Consider the following 18,997-nt stretch of genomic DNA (forward strand, 5'->3'; position numbering starts at 1 on the left):
TTTTTATGTTTCAGGATTAGATAATAATTGGATGTAAAAAGGGGATGAAGATGGCATTGGGCTTGGCAAGAGAAACATTAGACTTGCTAGTGCGATTTGCTGATCTTGTCTCTGAAAGGAAACCTAAACACTAGTGTTGGTCGAATAGCTCACTATTTGATTCGGCAGCTATTCGCTCGAATATAGCAAAAAAATTCGGTTGGTTGAATGTCAAAGTCGAACACCATTAAAGTCAATGGGAGGAAACATTTGGGTTTTTTTCAGCACTGTGTAGAGCTTCTACAGCCTCCAAACAGATGTAAAAAGATACATTGTAAAAGGATACATAACACTATTACCTACCCCTGTACTTCACATGAATATTAAACAGCACCTGTCAAATCAATTTTAGGCTTAAGCTAGGTACACACTTCCAATTATTATTGTTAGAAAATAAACGATTACGACCGATCAACGATTATGCACGATTATACTTGAACAATCATATTGTGCACAATCCGTACATGCTGTAACAATATGATCGTTCATATATAATCCACCAACAGTGTCCACACACTAGATACAATCGTTTGAACGATGCGGGGAGGGACATGTAAAGGAGAATGTGCATGTTGCTGCGGTACACTATCACTGAGCGACACGATACTGTACACACGATAGATAGTGAAAGATCGTCGGCCAATCAGATCCACCGTGGCGGTCGTTCATTTCCAACGACAATCCTCGTTCGTCGGTCACTTTTTTTTGGCCAATCGGTTGTTCATCGGTCGTTCGTCAGTCGTTTCTAACGATAATTATTGGACATGTGTATGCAGCTTTAGACTACACGGACAGTTTCCCCAGCGTTTAACCTGAGGCTTTTTAAAGCCAATGTTTGAAGTCCCCATGCATTCCCATGGGCTAATCTACACCAGGACGTTTCCTTCCGGCACGTTTTTGAGTGTCATCTTAAACGTTGCTTGCAACATTTAAAAAATTTAAACGCTGGATAAACACGGGAAAATCGCTTCCATTGAACTCAATGGAGGCTTTTTCAAGCGTTTTTAAGCTTTTATGAAAGCTTCCACTGAAAACAATGGGGGCTTTTATAAACATTTTTGGTTACAGCTAATTGAAGGCACCTGCTTTCAATTAGCTGTGACCGCAAAGCTCCCACGGTCCAGGAATCCCACAATGACATTATGATTCATAATGCCATTGTCGGATAACCTGTAAAAAATAAAAAAGAACAAGTTAAAATAAAAACACATACAAATAAAGTAAATAAGAAAAATTTTTATTTTTTAAAAAAAATTTTTTTTTCCCGAGTTTTTGCTGTCGAATCCCGAATTTGTGCTGTGTTTTTCGGGTCGGGTCTATCCAAATTCGAACAGCCATATTCAGGTCGAATATAGGGACAACCCCAATTCGAACATCAACACTACTAAACACCACTCCATCTCCAACAGACGAAAAACAATGGTATTAACCTCCTGGGTGGTTCATTTCTGCTTGGATTTATATGTCTAAAAGCGGTACATTGTCTTTCATGAAAATTTATTTTACAGTATAATAGTATAAGTATAATTATGATTTTGTGTTTCAAACTTTATTATACTCATACTATTTTATATTATACTGTAAATTACATTTTCATGAAAGACAATGTACTGCTGTTAGGCGTATAAATTCAGTGTATTGCATTCAATACAGTTATTTTGTATTGAATGCAATAGAAAATAATTTGAAATTCCCACCGTACCCCTAGCGATGGCTGTACGCAAGGACGTCACCGGGAACTCGCAGGGAACGTCAGCGCACTTGATAGATAGATGATGAGAACACAGCCAAAGGATGGCAGGACACTGAAGGATGCCGGAGGATGCCAATGGGACCAGGTATTTTTTTTTTTTTTTTTCTTAGTGTGGGTTACTGCTTTCAGCAGGTTTTTTTTACCCGAGTCACCGAGTCACACTCGGGCTTTACTGCTCGGGAGGTTAAGGTAAGCCTATAATGTTGTAATGCTCTCCTTCAGACAATCAAACTGCCTGTTATGACCATTGTTCCACCACACGCCACAGTAAGTGCCAGAATAATAATGAAGTCTAGTCCAATAAGATTGTTTGTTAATTAATATAAAAAAAGCGAAAAATACATATCATATTGCATCATCTTATATTTAAACAGGAACATTTAAAACATCACCATCACGATTAATGAAATATATATTTTAGGTTTGCTAAACTATGAAGTTCTTCACATTAAACACTAAATTGAAAAGGTTTTTAGCTAAAGTTTCAAGTGTAAAATGCTTGTTTACAGATGTATTTAGTAATAATTGACCTTACAAGCTTGTGTTTTACTATCATTCGGGCACATTCTTCTTTCCATACTCTATGGCCCTGATTTATGAAAGCTCTCCAAGGCTGGAGAGAATACACTTTCAGAAGTGAACTGGGTGATCCAGAAAACATGGAATGGATTTTTAAAACTCATTTTCTATTTGCTAGCAAATGTTTTTAATCCTGGACCAGATCCATTCCAGGTTTGCTGGATCACCTAGTTCACTTCTGAAAGTGTATTCTCTCCAGCCTTGGAGAGCTTTCATAAATCAGGGTCAATATCTGTGTTTGGTATTGGATATTGTTATAACCCAGGAGGTTAAATATAATGTTATTTAACCTCCTGGGCGTTACACTGATGTCTAGATTTCTGAACCAAAAGCGGTACACTGTTTTTCATGAATTTTTTTTTTTTAAATTGTAGACCTGTAACTTACAGAAATATGTCCGAACAGGGTTCTAGTGGATATCATGAATATAAAAAATCATGTAAAAAAAAAATTACTTTTAATAAAATGAAATAAAAGACACAAAAATCAGCTTAAACAAGAATACATAAATAAATGAAAAATACTGAAAATGCGATAATTCGGTATACTGTATAGTAATATATTTTTCTAAAACACCTGCCTAGTGTCCAACATTCCAATGTCACATACCTTTAGACAACACCACATAAATATATTTTGTATTATTTTGTATTGGATTAGATACAGGACTTTGTATTGAATCCAATACAAAATATTTGAATTTCCCGCTACGACCCCCATCGACGGGCGCATGCACGGACATCATCAGGAATCGCCAAGGGATGCGTACGCGAACGCCGGGTGTTCTAATTCTTTCCAAACTTCCATGCAAAAACTGTTAATTTTTTTGCATAGAAATTTATTTTAGATTGTAGGCTATATTTCACTGAATTACTCAATAATTACTTATAATTCACCAAATTATCGCATAACTCACCGAAATATGTCCAAAATTTTATAAATTTAGTATTAAAAATTTTTTTATAACACATAAAAAAAAAATCTTTACAAAAAAAATCTTTAAAAAAAGTTAAAAAAAAAGTGTATAATGTATTGTACCTGTACATTAGCTTATATAATATATAAATAATACAATTATATATATATTATATAAGGATTTCTTTGTATTAGACTCAGTACAGCTTTTTTTGTATTGAGTTCAATGCAAAGGATTTTGAATTTCCCGCCCCGCCTCCCGCCCACACCGACGCATGCAGCGACGTCACTGGGAAACCCCGGTGATCGTCACTGCTCTCGCCGGATGAAGAAAGAAGACAGAAGACGTGTCTGGAGGAGCTGCGGGGAGAAGGTGAGTATTTTTTTTTAGCGATCGATGCTGGAACAGAACGGATCATCGCAGCGGGGACCAGGTAAGTGAGGGGATTTAAACAGTGAGAAAAGTTTGGGTTTATCGATTTTTGCAAAATCGATAAACCCGAACCAAGGTCGGGTTTAACGGTCAGGTGGTTAAAGTTGTAAAAATTTGTAATTGGGTATGATTTGTTTGGGGGGAGGAATTTACTGAATGCGTTTCGTTGCCTTGCCACAGTTATGGCAGGCAACGAAACCATAAACCACAGAAATGAAGATTTCATTTGGCTTTACAGCATACTTCTTTCTCCAATTTCTTGTTGGTGTGTTTTGTAGTTTACTTTAAAGATGATGAAGATAATGGGTAATTTGGGATAGATTAGTGATGCTGCAATACACACCATCTTGAAAGCACATCACATATCTTTGTGAAATTTCAAGGCCTTCTTGTATTTTCTAGTATTTTCTATTTTTTGAACAAGGATTCATTTCCTCCTGAAGTGTTCAATCAGCAGAGGGCAACTGCATGAGAACTTTCCTAAAGACCTAGCACACAGTTGCAGAATGACATGTTCCTTAACCTCCTGGGCATTACACCGAGGTCTAGATTTCTACACCAAAAGCAGTACACTGTTTTTCATGAAATTTTTTTTTTAAATTGTAGACCTGTAATTTACAGAAATATGTCCGAACAGGGTTCTAGTAGATATCCTGAATATAATAAAGTTTGAAACACACAACTTGAATAAAAAAATCAAATAAAAAACACAAAAATCAGCTTAAACAAGAATGCATAAATAATTAAAAATACTAAAAATGCAATAATTCGGTATACTGTATAGTACTATATTTTTCTAAAATGTCCAGCGTCACATACCTATAGACAAAACCACCTAAATATATTTTGTATTGGATTGGATACAGGACTTTGTATTGAATCCAATACAAAATATTTGAATTTCCAGCTACGACCCCCGTCGACGGGCATATGCACTTACATCATCAGGAATCGCCGAGGGACACGTACACGAACGCAGAGCGTTCTAATTCTTTCCGTACTTTCATGCAAAAAGCGTTACATTTTTTGCATGGAAATTTATTTTGGATTGTATTAATAAACTTAAAATTTAAAAAACATAAAAAAAATCTTTAAAAAAAAAAAAGTGTGAAATGTAACTGTACAGTAGCTTATATAATATATATATATATATAATAAAATTATATATTTATTATATAAAGATTTCTTTGTATTGGACGCAATACAGCTTTTTTGTATTGAATCCAATACAAAGTGATTTGAATTTCCCATCCCGCCTCCCGCCCGCACCAACACATGTAGCGACGTCACCGGGAAACCCCAGAAATCATCAGTGCTCATGCTGGGAGAAGACAGAAGAGGACGGATGTCTCTGGAGGAGGTGCGGGGACAAGGTAAGTGTTTTTTTTTCAGTTGTAATCCAATTGTCATACAATGTTGTATGACAATCAGATTGCATGCTTGTTTCTATTTTTAGCTACCCCGAACGCTTTTAGCAAGTTTTCTTACCACGAACCAGGTTCGGGCTAAACGCCCAGGTAGTTAAGAAATGAAAATGTATTGCATAAAAAAGAAGGAAGGTGTCAGGTCATGCATTCACACATGAAAAGGACAAGATGTTTGTATTTTCACAAACTGAATTGGTGTTTTAGACCTGGTGTTAGATTTGGTGTTCTAAAAATCACATTTATTTTTAAAGTAGGCAATTTCCTTACAAGTGCAATGTATCAAAGCAATGCACTAACGGAAGACAAACTAAAGCCCACTTAACCAAAATACCAGCCTGTTTTTGTCCCATGAGCTGATTATATAATTTTTTCCAGTCACTATACTACAAGCTGACTTTTATTAGAAAACAGGAAAGTGTTTACTGCAAAACTTTACTGCATTACAATCTTTTTTCCATAAGGTGCACTAAAAATGTGCTTATAAACAATTGTTTTAAAAGAATAACTTTGCTTATTTACAAGAGGTTTTTATGGTAAAATACCTTGCTGTCAATGCCTGCCATGCATTTTTCCTACCAGACTATTGGTTCACTACAAATAGACTGTTTAATTCATGCTTGTCAGACTAGTACTACTAACAACAAAATAAACGAGGCAGTGTCCCTCTCCATCTAAAATCTAAATGCCAATCTAAATGTGGTTAGTAGATTAGTGAATGCAGCAATGAACTGACTAGGATCTGCAACAGTTCAATTCAATAACTTTTTTTTTGCTACAGACTGGAAGCGGAACATGAATCAAAGCATTTGCGAACATTCTTTTGAAACAAGTATCCCTCACTGGTACTTAACTCGACAATATGAGCCCTTTGTGAAAACCTAAGCTTCTCTCTCTTATTTTAGTTTGTATTAAGTTGAGCTATTAGCTCGTTATGACTTTCAGTATTGGAAATGTGCACTTACAATGTCAAGTAAATCTTGACCATTTAAGCTGTCCATTTACTAAATGTAGGTTTGCTTGAAATAAATCTTTATTCTATAAATATTCCGTAACCTCCTTGCTGTTAACTTTGAACATTACTTGGAGAACATTTAAAAAGAAATGTATTCCTGAGAGTTACTTGGGGTAACATTTATTTTTTTCATAGCACCTGAGTAACGTTCATGATAAAGGCTAATGAGACTGCATCCCAGTATTGCAGTGTTAAGGGTAGATCATCTTCTCTGGGGTACAAGGATTGGCAAATGACCAGTAAGCCTGCCATGCAGACCCACATTGCAAATGCTAACTTAAGTCAAAATCCTTAGACAAAAGCAGATCAAGGTAATATACAAAAAAAGCAACAAGCCAATGTGGTATTTAGTGGGAAGATTAGTCTCAAGGTCAGAATACAGGCCAGCTCAGGCGGCAAACAAGTGGAGAGCCGTAAGAAGCAAGGGTCAGCAACAAGTATTACATAGTGAAGTGCCCACATCAGTGCAGTAGCTGAACACTATCATGGGCAATGAACATCTGATCTAAGCCTGACTAGATACTAGTAATGATTGACAGAGTGAGTGGGGATTGTAGAATGAGTGCTATATCAACCAGCAGGTGAGGTCAGTTGATGCCTATACCTGACATCTCCCAGTGCTCTGAAGGCAGCAAAGGGAAGACTACAACTAACACCAAGGCTGCAAAACACAGGAGTGCACAGATCCCCTTTGCTGGCATGTGCCCTGCTGGGATCAGTGGGTAACATATTACTGGCGGAGACTATAGAGTTTACACACACACTCAGTGGTAGAAGAGAGCAGAAGGCAGAATTACTGCAATCTGTTCTCGAATGTCACCATGAGATTGAGTGGTAAATGCTGACAGTTTAGTTTTAGGAAAATTTGCAGGCCTAACGTGCATTTAACTGCTTAATTTTGATGCAACTTTTTGCATGTGTATTCTAGATAACAATGTAATGCTAAGTAACCTGTTATTTGTAAGCATAGGGATTCCCTATAAAATAATACAACTCAAGATACTTTGAAAAGTATTGTATCTTGTTGATATTTAATCCCCCCCCCCTCCCAAAAAAAATAAAAATAAAAACAATTAAAAAAAAATAAGCCACTAGAAAGAATTACCAGCATAACATGTTAATGAAAAAAACATTGTTTTGCCACTGTTTTAACACACTTGCAGTAGTAAAGAAAACATATCTGGAAGCCATGTCTAGCTAAATGTCAGAGCTGTGAGTGCAATGCTATGTAGATTAGTCCTTTATCTAAGTGAAAAAAATCAGAAGCATACAGCATTTCCCAGAAAATAATGTTTCATTGCAATAAACAGCAATATGAATCAAATAAGAGTTTACTACAGTGTTATACTTTATTTAGTTGAGTTTATGTCATCGTTGTTTCTTCATTCCTTCAGCCAATCACACATGAAGACTCCCCAGATATGCCCAGCTAAAGGAATGACAAGACTAGGGATGAGCGAGATTTGTAAATTCGTTCTTGCAGCGAATCGGGCCTTTCTCGTTTATCGAATATGTAAGCGAGAACGGCCTTGTGAATTCGGATGTTGAATTCGGATTTTTTGGGACCTGCAAGAGCAATTAGGGAAGCGGAGCTGACAGTAGTAGTCAGCTGTAGTATGTGTACGTGGATAGAGATTCTCTATCCAAAAACACAGGAGTCCCGTGGCTGTGTTCATGAATGAATGCAGCTGTGGGGCTCATCCTGTGATGATTCCCAAAGCTGCATTTATTCATGAGCACAGAGCACTAGATGTGATGAATGGGGAGACTTGTCCTCTATTTAACCTCTAGTGCCGGGGGATCGCACACTGACAGGATGATTCCCTCCTGTCAGTGTGAGTCCCATGGCTGTGCTCATCAATAAATGCAGCCTTGGGAATCATAACAGGATGATTCCCACGGCTGCATTAATTGATGAGCCCAGCCGCGGTACTCCTCCTGTCAGTGTGAGTCCCGCGGCTGTGCTCATCAATGAATGCAGCCGTGGGAATCATCCTGTAATTTTCTCGAACATCCGATGGGTCCGTAAAACCAGTTTGCCGAAATTTCGCGGACCCATCGAAAGTTCGAGAATATTTTTCTGAGACTGGCAGAGGCCTTCTCGCTCAACCCTAGACAGGACTTGCAAAACTGGATGAGAAGTACCCATCTCTAGATGGGTCATCTGTTGTGCTCCTATACACATTGCTGGATACTGCCCACTATGGGTAAACCCAAAATTCCCCCTGGCTGTACTTCCTTGTAATCTCTAACCTTGCATGCAGAGGGTATTTCCCCAATATGAACTCTTACAGATGGTAATAATAAACGATACAAAACTAGGTGTCTAATTCCCCTTTTTCACTTTTGAGACATTTTCAGGCTAAGGCATATATGAACTTTCCTTTTTGGACCCAGGAGAGGTCTAACTCCTTTAATGCCCACCTCCCAAAAAGGCAATCCCAAGCAACTATGATTTTCTAAGGGACTATGTTGATTACTCCCGTACCGCCACAGAATTGGTCAAACAGGGAATTACCTTTCCAACTTTGACAATTACTGGAGTACATAGTTTCTCTCGGAAAACCATCCCAACTGCCTCCTGGAGAAATGTTTTTCTGACTATTTGACAATATCTATTTATATCCTTTAAAAGCTCAGTATTTGGGTTTATCTACCACAGACATTTGTCCTAAATGAAATACTTCTGGAGCTGATCTCTATCAAAACTTCTGGGGCTGCAAATTGATTCATATTTTCTGGGGACAGGTAGTTTGTTACTTTCATGCACACCTTTATACTAATATTGTATACTCATCTGAATGTGTGGCGTCAGTTATCACTGAAACAATGGTATTTGATACTCTAGAGGGGCCTGACGCTTGGCCCTAATACTCTTTTCTATTGGCAGGAAGAAAATTCTTCACTGTTGGTTATCACCGACCCCACCAACTATGTGCTTGTTTTTAACCAAATTATAATTTTTGTTTTGTATGGAATGGATTGAAATCTCTCTACTAAAATAGGGGGGACAATTGTTTTTTAAGACCTGGGAATGATTTATATCCACGGTAAATCCCAACATTAAAGGACAACTCTATATAAGATGGCAAAAAGAAATCCCTTATATCCTTGAAATCTGTTGTAACACCACCTGCTGCTCATTCGTTTTCTTTTTTTCTGTATAGTATTACAGTAAATAGAAAACAACCATCTAATACACCTCTACCAGAGGTTCAGGTATGGGTTTTATAGTATAAAAGGTAATGGCTTTTAATTACTACAACAACATACATGTCATAACACAGCATCTTGGATCCTAATAGATGTCATGTACAACTTGCATAAAATGTATTGCATGTACTATTCAAATTTACAGATGTCAACTTATTTTCAATAGCATATTTAACTGCCATTAACACAAGAAAAGGTGCTGTGCATTGTATTGTTCCTTTTTTTTTTATACTCCTTAAACTGCTCAAAAGAAACTCGATTAAAATTGATGAGCACGAGGCCTTCATTCATCAAAGATGTCTTTACACTAAAGAATGCTCCCACAGAAGATAATTTCACAGTCAAAGACTAATGTCAAACTGATGAAAATCATTGCAGATTTCTTTCTCTTAAAATGCGTGACTATTTTTGCAAAGAAGCAAACCTTTAAAAAAATGTAAAAGGGGTTCGATAAATATTGAACATAAAAGAGGTATAAAAGAAAATTGATCTGCAAGAAAAAAATTGCCAAAATCACATAGTGTATACGAAGAAGAGTTTTAAAGAAAACAAGTGGTTTTGCTAAATCAAAATAATTTATAGTACATTTTAGTTGACGTAATTTTCTAGAGTTTTCATTTTAGCTGAACTTTTTTTTATAAATGTATGAGCACAAAAATAGTTTATGTTTTGGAAAACAAGGTATTTCGTCACCTTTGTGAGAGCTGTTTTTGTTGTGTGCAGGGGTGGAGTCAGACGGAAGAGGGTCAAGTAGGGAATTTGAGGACTAAGCAGAACTAAAGTAAAAAAAAGAAAAAGCACACACTTACCTGGCGCTTGACCTTTCTGCGATCCCTCCTGAATTCCTCCACATCCCACAGTGGAGGTGGAGGCCCGGTGTAACCATCTTCTGTTTTCTTTTTCGGTGTTATTGCTATGTCACCCATAGTGTTAGTGTAAATGTTTTATCTATTACTTTTTCTCTAACTCACTGATGATGCAAACATCACATGTAAGCTGTTGATCAGACAAATAATTCTAAAGGTTCCTCAACCTTAAAACTATTTCCAAGGTTCCTACAGCATAAAAAATGTATTCCCCTTACCTCCTGTAAAGGGGGAAAGAGTGGCATGGAGGATCCTAAATGTTAGGAGGGATATAGCATGAAAGCTGGTTTGGGAATTGACTCTTCGTGTGTAGTTATATTTTTTGTAACACTACAATGATGTATTTGAAAAGCTTGATGTTCTGTGCTTTTACTTGCAATTTGAGGTTAAGTGCTCAGGTTTCGTTTAGGCAAAATAGAGCCTTAGGCAAAATAGAAATGTTCCCCCCCCCAAAAGGCCTTTGATTGACATTGACTAAGATTGGTATAGACATGCCATTCTCATTCTCTGTCCTGGAATGGACCCATGAGAAGGCAAATTATTTTTGTCTTAGACTGTATCTTGTTTGTAGCCTTAATTTTGTCGCAGACCAATCCATGAGATAAAATGTAAAGGAAAGGGTCACCTGGGGTAAAGGACACCAGGGCCATACATTGTTTAGGGCCACTTAAAATTTCTGAAGGGTCGCTTTTCACTTCCACCTTTAATTACTTTTCTGTACCACCTACTGGACTTGTTATAAATAACTCCATCTTTTCTAAATAAATCAGAACAGCAACTCTATAGATAAAATGATGTTTGTGTCCACTCTACTACAATATAAGGATTGTACTAAGACCCCTTGAGTTTTTACATTGTCTGCCAAGTGCATTGATTTTTGTTGGTTGTGGTAGACTTTAATGCAGCCAGGGTGTAAATAAACTTAAAACCACAGCTTCTCTTCTTTAAATATATATTACTGAGTGGTTTTGAAACAAGTATTTTTCATGGTTACATTTCTGACCCTGCAGGTATGTCGATGAACATTTCTCTCACTGACCGTCTGCTTTTTTCCCTGAATGGAAGCAACTCCTGTTTCTGGCTTCACCGCCATGTGTTAGATAGGGCTAAACATTTATTCTTTTTAGCAGATTGTGTATTGTGAGGGAGCAGCATCAAACGTTAGGATGGCACAAAGGCAACTCCACACACAGCTTCCCATTAAAGCTCTTACTAGTTTTTTTTAAGGAAAACAGCAAACAAAAAAAACAATCTTCCCTTGCATTGGTTAGTGTTTACAACAAATATAGTCCATATACAAATTTATTGTATGTCTAGCATACGCAAACCCTTTTTTTTCCTTTTCACCAAAACAGACAGAGTGACCCACAGCCAGTCTAACCTACAGCCACACTTGCTGCCTAGTACAGGGTGTGCTAAATAGCCTTAGGAACATGTGGGACCTGGAATTGGGAAGCTGCCCCACCCTGTTCTAGTAGATTCTCAATAAAACTAACCCCAGAACAGAAATTCTGAATAACCAGTACATCCCCTTGCACAGGTGTGTGTGTGTGTGTGTGTGTGGGGGGGGGGGGGGGGGCGCGTCTGGGTTATCAGAGAGCTCGCCAACTTAAACACTTCTTCTCATCAATAATGCTGGTGCAATCGTTCCATTTGACCTAACCTTATTTGAGTTTCTATTATTCTATGTCAGTGTTTAGTCCAAGCAAGCATGTGCTACTGACACTCCTGCTGAGCTGCTGTGTGGTTATTTTATCCCCACCCTCCAGGGGCACTTCCCCATATTTTTAGAGAATTGGGAGTGTACATCCCCTTTGCACTGAAAAAAGACTACACCTCTACCAACCGGCCTGTGGTAGTGGAAGCTCAACAAAATTATGTTGATGGGGGGGGACCGCATGTTGAGCCATATCATAGTTCAGAGGCTTTCTTCCAAGCTTGGTTTTATTTGTAAGAAAAATGCATAGAGTTGCCAGGCACACTGGAGGTGGCCTGAAAATATATTCCCCTTATATATTCAGAAACAAATACAGAGAAAAAATGTTTTTTCTTCTCCCTTTCTCTACCCCACTATGCTTCTTTCTTGGTTATCTATTCTCTCAATTACATATACAAGGGCCATATTTGATGCTTCAGAGACTTTGTATGTCACTACCCTTAGGGTTGGAGAGACGACCCAGTTCTCATTGTTTTTTGTATACTAAAATGCCTAACATTTATAGATTTTGTGTTCTTTAGCTGCAATGGTATGTATGGTTGTACTGTATTTGTTTCTTCCTTGTCTTTCTATTTCTAAATAAAGAATAAATAACTAAATAAATTTACTACAAGTGAATAAGAGTGGTAAGTTTTATATGTTGCTTTGTTGCTTAGTTTTGAATGAATAAGACTGAAGAAGCCTGAAAAACATGAGATACCAGTTGCTTAACAAGTTCTTACTGTTGTTAAAGCGGACCTAAACTCAACTTTTTTTTACTTTACATGAAAGGGTAGACAACTCATATGCATAAAGTAAAAATGTAATTGATTTTTTTTTTAAGTGCAGTTACAACTGAATGGGAGGGCAGAGCCTCCTGGGATACCTACGTCATGCATCCTGGGAGGCTCTTGATTGCTAGTTCTGTGCATGCCCCAGAAGTAGCATTTTTTACACTAGTAGGGAAAAGAGATGCTGATCTCACATATGCGCAGTGAAATCCGCTCGCTATATGTTATTAAAAAAAAGATAGAGCTTGAGGTTTAAATGCTTCCAGGATAGGTACTGGGGCATTCAGAGATGTTATGTTGGACTGCTTCCTCATCTTCCATATGAAAACAATTGAAGATAATAAAAATTGGATGATAGACCGCACTTTAATTACAAATTACATGTCATTCATTTAGGGTGTACATCCACTCTAAATAGTAAATTTGTTTAAAGCTTTCTTGAGGTTTATTAGCTTTTTTTTTAACTGACCTTCTTTGACTGTCGGTCTATATCTGAGAAACCTTTAAGCCCAGTAAACGCTAAGGCGAAAAGAGGTAAACTGTATGTCCCTTTTCTTACTATGTTATGTTTTGATAGATCTAAACAACAGGAGATCATATAGCATACTATTCTGTGTATATAATAGAAATAGAACTGTTAAGGACTTTGATATGTGGAGCAATCAGCAAGTCTTTCAGAGCAAAAGGTTTTCTTGATTATCAGAACTTTACCTTTTCCATTAATAAGATTCATTCCTTGTTAGATTTCATTTTTACTGCCCCGATACTCATCTGGAGGAAAGTGTGGAGGGTGTTGCTTACCTGAGGTAGTAATCTCAAAATTACAGTAACAAGATTCCAGTAATAGCTGGAGCTTAATCATGAGTGTAAACTCTGGCTTAGAAAAACTGGCCGTCAGTTCTCAGTTTCTTTTGTCAGGATCACAGAAGTTCAACAGCTATGTCCCCTCTCATCTTGGAAAGGAAAGAAAGATTCTGTCAGCAAATCTGTCATTATTTGTGAGGGAACTGAAAAACAGAAATTTCTGAGTGTTAACAGCAATGAAGGATTTCTGATAATTGATTTATTACAGATTTTCAAGACTGGAGAAAATACTGCAGAGATGTTTCTAGTAAAATATATTGTACCATAGACACTATAAATTAATTGAATAGATGTAAGATTGAATAAATGTAAGTACTCATAACATTTACCCTATTACCTATTGCTAAGAAATAACCAACTAATACATTTATGGTTCTGACCTAGGTCTCTGATCTCTCTTTTTATATCTAACAAACCAACAAATCAATACCTGAACAGAACTATTAAACACAATCTAGGTGAGACATATTTATTATTATTCATGTATATCCTTAATCTTTATCATGGTAGACCTCAATTACTCTGTTATAATAATAATAATAATAATAATAAAAATATTAATAATAATCATTTCAGTATCGGTCTGGCTACAAACAGATCATTTAGTGCCTTAAAGAAGTGAAAGGTCTCAATTATCTTCTTATCATTTCAAGTAAGTTTTTTCCTTTAAAAATTAGAACCCTTCCTGGATTATATAGTTCTAAACAAAACTTTTTTCCATTAGATACCACTGTTAACACACAGCCACCATTGGTATTAATTTTGTAAAAAACTTCTGGATAATTGCAAATCCAAATTTGTAAGTAATATTTTAATTTCTCTATTTATATATTTGGACCTCTATTTCTCACTTTATATATTTCTACTTTTTCTAAAGACATTACTTTCACTATGTAAGATAAAATGATCTATGTAACCTGTACTATTGTCAAGCTTTTTTGTGCTGTGTGTTACCATGCAATTTGTAAATTTATTGTACTTGCTGATATATATACATCTCTTTTTAAACAGCATTATTGTCTTTCCAAAAACATGCGAAATGTGTCGGGTACGAGACTTCATTCTGTATGACTTGACTTTTATGAGCATATTCAGAATATGAACCATAGTGATCATTGTATTTGTCTAACAACATAAGTGGTTGTTGATGTTAAATTATTTTCACGGTTCCTTTTCACTTACCCACTTTTGTATTTTATGTTTTAATATTACAAATAAAGAATTTATTTTAATTACGACTATCAAAGTGCCTTAAAAGCCTCTCTTTCCCTACACCCCCCCACACTTTTTGTCCCCTTTAATCTCTCATTAATTATGAGGCCTGGCACAACCTAGAATCATTGTAAATTTTTGGAACCCCCCTTTTGGTACTGTTTCTGGTTTCTCTACCTTTTTCTGGCTAGCTAGGTTTCACACCTAAGAAGGGGTCACGTTTTCATATTGAGGGAAATCACATAGTTTTATGAAATTTTAATAAATAATAGACACTATATATTTAAGACAACCTACAATCATGTTATGAAATTTAACCTATTTACATTGTCTTTTTTAAAGCTGTAATTGTCTCTCCAGCCCAATGCAATACATTTCAGAATGAAATGTGTGAATGAATGAAAGGGTCACTTTTAAAATAATGTTTCCTATTGTATTGTATGTACAAACACTGAGGTGCTACTAAGGGCTTTTTGACATTTAAGCCTAAAAAGTGTTTTCAAAAATCTCCCTGACTCCATCAGCAATTTTAGTCATATTATCAGGTTCATGGGCTTTGTGATTACCTTGAAAAGTTGTTCAGCATTAAAAGTGGCACTTTCCAAACATACTTGAACATTGATTAATTAAAAAAAATGCTTTTTATTTTTCCTCTCTGACCAGGTTTTTTTTAGGGTCCCCTGACATTTCTAATTTTGGGTAAAACTACTACGTTCAGGGACTTTTCAGTTAGTTTCTATAATTGACAATTGTAGACTTCAATGCAATTTGTCCAATATTCTGACTATAGTCATTAAAAATGAGAAGGGTTACCAGTAATTTGAAATTTAACAGATTAAGGATAAAATACATTTATCTTCTCTAGTACTGTTTGCGTGCTTTGCAAAACCATTAAGAAATACGTAATGCAGCAAAAGGCTTCTTTAGTTTAATGTGAAATTATGTAAATAAGGAAGACAACTTTGAACTTTTTCATGCTATCTCTGAATTATATTTTTATTTTCTTTGCGGAAAACCAAAATGAGCGACAAACAACATTTTCAAAAGTCCTTAAGGTAAACCCGCAGGCATTCTTGGTGGTTTTAATTATAAGCTTCTGTCTACATAAATGATCTCTTTCTTCTTGTTTATTTCTTCATGTCAACTGTAGATGTTGCTGAGCTTTAGAGGACCTAAAACAGAAACTTCAGTTTATTCAAATATAGTATTGCCTGTTACTAAAAAATAAGAAAAGATAGAGCAGGATATTTCTGCTGGGAATATTTTCCTGTCTTTTTAATTTGATTTCACAATGAGAAGAAATAAAGTGAGAACATATTATAAAACAATAAATGTGGTATGATACCACTGACAGTGTCAAAAATAAAAAAAACATCTATTATCCGTTATCTACCCTAAAATGGCGACACTGACTAACACCTAAAGACAAGGAAAGTACAATTTGCTTCATAGGATTTGAGTTTGGTTTCACATTGGATTCAGACCTACTGAGCATTGACTTACAGAGGAGGGGGAAAGTTGAATTTGTGAATTTTAGAATAGTTGATATTGCACTGTATGTGGCCAATGTAGATGCAAATACGAAGGGTCTTCTAAAAGTTTCTGTACTTATTTTTGGTGGAAAAGGTGAGTACGGGAGAAGCAGCAATTGGCCGTGTCTGAGAGATTCATGTAACTAGTCTGTCTGACAAGCCGACTGACCTTGCAGTTTTGTAATAAGAGTTGTCATGCTGTTGTGTATATGGTTGTGAAACTTATAAATGAGCAACAGTTCTGTCATTTTTGTGGGCAGAAGGTGTGTCGGGAGCAAAAATTCATTTTTAAAGACCCCTAGTAGTAACCTTAACCTTACACATATGTACCAAAACATAAGAAAGTTTGCATATCAAAACACCACATTTGAAGATCTTATACATTCAAGTTTTGTCAAATTTCAGATTTACATTGCCACTTTGTATAGAGCTGCTGACATCACATCCAACATGACTGCACCTGGACACAATCTCAGGACTTTTCTTTTGGATGTTTACATAAGGAAGACTACTACAGTATATTATTATACTACAAATACTATTAATAAAATATGTTATATGAACATCCTTTAGAAAGATTTTTTGTTAAAATAAGTGGTCTGGCAACAGGGGTTTCCTTTTATTGTATAAACAAAGGACCAAACAGTACAGTGTTTCTTCAATATACAGAACAATTTCCATAGCAACATAGATCTTATCATACATGCAGTGGAAGGACTGTCCTGAAGGGATAAATCCGATACAGGGAATCAATAGTCTACCCTGAATCTTGTGACCATAGTTCAGTAGGTCTTTTCTGGTTTGGTAGTGGTTAAGGCATGACTGCACTTACAATGCTGTGATAGTCTTCGTCTTTTATCAGTAAAATATATTATGCTCAGTATGAATACTGTAGCTTCTCTGTGAAGAACCATTTTTAAAGATTTGAGCTATTATTACTTTGAACCTATTTAAAGGACCACTATTGTAAAAAAGTTTTTTTTACTAATACAAAAAAAATATTGGAGCTAACACGTGTACTGATCATTATTTATCAAATATTATTTTTCATTGCTTATGTTTTTAATTATATTTTTCTCTGTATTAACATAAAGTCTAAACTTTTCAAGTAAAGTGACAAAGCTGAATAAGGACCGATAAAGGAGATAAAGAGAAGGCAGGATAATAACAGACTTAGCACAGAGGGGATAAAAAGAAGACAAGAAGTCAGTTAGGATGCCAGTTTACTTAGAACTAGGAAGAAGAAAAAGGCGGGAGGATGGCAGCTGACTCAGCAGGCTAGGGCAAAACAAGAGATAAGGCAGGATAGCAGCTTTTGCAGGCCAGGGGAAATAAAAAGGAAGCAGCATAGCAGTAAATTAGAACTGGACGAACAAAAAGAAGGCAGAATGACAGCTGATTGAGGACCAGGGGCAGGAAAAGGATAACAGGATAACAGCTGAATGCAGACTCGGGGAATATGAAGAAGGCTGGATGGCAGCTGATTAGGGTTCCGGGAAACAAAAGGACCAAGGGGATAAAGAGAAGGAAGAACTGCAACAGGCTGGGGTTAAGACAAAAAAGGCAGGATGGCAACTGATTGGGGAAGAGGAAGTAGAACAGGAATTTAGGACCAGGGGTGGGAAGCATAAAAGAAGCATGATGGAACTGATTGTGGCAGAGGGTACAGAGAAGAGAAAAGCAGCAAATAATGTTTGAACATTGTTAGAGAAGGCAGAGCATGAGCCTTTGCCATTAGTGATTTTTAGTAGATTAATAGTAGTAGTTTTTACAAGTTAAATCTGGCCACTGGATGTTGAGGGCTAAAATTTAAATCCAATTTAAAGTATTTTGTGGGTACAGCTATAGGCTGTGTAGAGTCTATACAGTATGCAAGTTCAGACACTATTTAACAATACCCCTTTAAGTCAAAACTAATATTTAATGCAGTTTAGCCATGTTCATTTTTAAAGCGGAATACTGGGCACGTTGCATGACTTCTTCATCCCCAGGGATTCTTCTTTCTTAAGTACCAAAGTTGTAGATATGAATTTTATGCATACATGCCTAATTAATGGGAAATCTTCAAACTGCCACTGCGAGTACTGCTTTTGATTGTTGGAGGAATTTAAAGAAAGGGATTTATTGGGATCCTGGCTAAACATCTCATATTCATCATCTTGCTACAACTCCCTGCAGTTGATAATGTCAGTTGCATTACAGAGATGACCTGGCCTTTTGTTACCAGGTTTGGAAACTACCATAAGTTTTTGCAACACTATTGTTATAATTGGTGCAGCTGACACTACTATACAGTCAATTGAAATCTATAATCAGCAATTTGTAATCTATAAGTATAGAAATAAGTCATACTGCTGGAGGTAAGTTAACAGTGGATTGCTTACTTCTTCCTTCAATCTCCCACCCTGACAACTCTGTTCCCTTTTATTTAATCCTTATATTTTGAATTATGAATAAAAAGATGATTAACTACATCCTTTTCCTTTCAATGGTAGCCTATTCGGGTACAAAGGAACCAGGTGAATTGGCAGGTTAGGCTTGCCAGAAAGGAAGCCAGGTTCAAGTGGATGTTCATTGATGGATAAAGGATTGTTTTTAATTATGGTGTGGGGGACCCCATAATAATAAAACCTAACCCCTTAATAGGCTTGGTACCTTTACGGAT

The sequence above is a fragment of the Pyxicephalus adspersus genome, chromosome 1, assembly GCF_032062135.1.
Source record: "Pyxicephalus adspersus chromosome 1, UCB_Pads_2.0, whole genome shotgun sequence".
Classification (NCBI taxonomy): domain Eukaryota; kingdom Metazoa; phylum Chordata; class Amphibia; order Anura; family Pyxicephalidae; genus Pyxicephalus; species Pyxicephalus adspersus.